We start from the raw sequence: 2,154 nt of genomic DNA on the forward strand, positions 1-2,154 counted from the left end.
GGTTCTCGGCTTCATCTGAGCCGGAGCAGGCGCCCCCTCCCCAGTGTCGGGGCCGTTCCTTCCCCATCAGCCACAACTTCACAAGCAACTTGGAGAGGAGTCTGCATGAGCCAGCGTTGCCTCAGCCGTGAGGAGCGAGCCTGTGGCCAACTCGGCAGCGCCAGCCCTGAGTGCGCAGATGGGGTTCCCGCGGGGCCGCCTTTGCTCTCTGCTTCCTGTGCCTCCAGTGCGCGTCCCAGGACCCGAGTGGGTACGTCGCTCCCGTAAGTGCGTCCGGGAAACTCGGCCGCCCGGCACCATCCTGGGCTGCCCTTGCAGGGCTGACCTCATGCGCGCGCCACGGACCCGCCTGCCAAGGGCCTGAGGCCCCAGGGCACAACCAAGCCACCCCCACCCCCACCCCCCAGTCCTAGCTTAGGGCCTGGTGACAGGGACCACTCCTGGCATCAATGTAAGTGTTATCTGTCGGACCACCCAGGGGACAGAGCCGCACCAGAGAGCCAAATAGCGAGAATGTCCTAGAAAGAACTGCTGCCCGGCAGTGTGGCTCAGGGGTTGAGCATCGACCTAGGAGCCAGGAGGTCGCAGTTCGATTCCTGGTCAGGGCACAGGCCCGGGTTGTGGGCTCGATCCCCTGTGGGGAGTGTGCAGGAGGCAGCCGGTCCATGATTCTCATCATTAATGTTTCTATCTCTCCCTCTCCCTTCTTCTCTGAAATCAATACAAATATTTTTAAAAATAAAATAACACGCCATTGTTTAAAACAGAAAAAAAAGAATTGCTAGTGAGCATGGCCGGTGGCCCAGTCGTAGAGCGCGGTCCCCGTGCACCCCGGTTGCGGGTTAGACCCGGCTGGCACATGCCAGGAGCAGCCACTGGAGGCATCGTGAGTGGAGCATGTTTCTCCCTCCCCGCTCTCCAGTCCATCGGGCAGTAACAAGCATGGCTCCTGGTGAGAAGGCGCTGCCTATGGAAGCGGGTCCCCGCTTTAACTGGGACCCGGAAGCAGTGACTGTAGGGCTCAGAGGTGACGACCCGCCTCTCCGTCACCCCGACCCTCGGCTCAGAGACGAGCCGCCCTGCCTGCGCCCCGGCTCCCTCGGGTGTCTCCTGAGCACCCCGCTCCCGCACACCGCCTCGCTCCCCCCTGACTGACGGACCTCGCAGGGGAGCGGCTCCTGTCCCGGCTGTTGGGCCGAGTTGGCGGCTGGATGATGGAGACCTGGGTGGAGCCTGTGGAGAGCGGCTCCAGCGTTTGCACAGGTTCAAGCCTCGGACTAATGAGAGGGCAGGTCCTCTGGTGGCAAAGCCACGTGCAGGTCCCAGCTTGGAGGGCAAAGCCCTCCCAGCACCATGACACTCGGCTCGCAGGCCGTGGCCTCTGACCGTATGGTCCACACCTGTGGGCCCACGTGGCTGAGGGGTGTGGGCTGCGGGAGGCGCAGCAAGGAGACAAAGCTCAACCAGGTGCAGGTAATTGAGTGGATTCGAAACCCGCGAGAACGTTGTAAACATCTTGGCCCGCCCTGGCTTTGCCCCGTGGAATCTGCTATAAAATAAAGACTCGGCTCGCAGGCCGTGGCCTGTCTCTCCGTCCGAGAGCAGCCTCCCACCCAGACCCAGCTTTATCCTCGTCTGTCTTCTTTAACCCTTCACACCCCCTCCCCCCGCCTCCCCCCTGGCTCACCCCTGGCCGTGCTGAGTGCGGCACAGATCCGACCACTCGGCCCATCGCCATCGGGCCTGAAGCAGGACGGCTGAGCTCTGACCCGGCCTGCTCAGGCCCCGCCCCCCACCCCAGCCAGGGCCACTGGCCCCTGGGAATTGGGGTCTGAGCCTCAAGTTCCCGGGGGCAGAGGAGGATCTGAGCCCTGGCAGCCCTGCCCACTCCCATCATGATCAGGGCCCCCCACTGCCCCTTATGCTGGGCTGGGCCCCCAGAGCCCTCACTGGAGACGGAGGGGAAAGGAGCCACCGGGTGGCAGCCTGGGAAGGTCTGGCTTCCTCCCCTTTGGGCTGAGGGGTCAGGGAGCAAAGGAGGAGGGGCTGGGGGTCAGGGCCAGAGGCTCTGGATGGGGCCCCCACTGGGCAGGGGCCCGGGGCCCCGGGAACTGCTCCCCCTCCCCCACACCAAGCCCAGACGGAACCCGCTGA

This window comes from Myotis davidii, unplaced genomic scaffold (assembly GCF_000327345.1).
Source record: "Myotis davidii unplaced genomic scaffold, ASM32734v1 scaffold427, whole genome shotgun sequence".
Lineage (NCBI taxonomy): Eukaryota > Metazoa > Chordata > Mammalia > Chiroptera > Vespertilionidae > Myotis > Myotis davidii.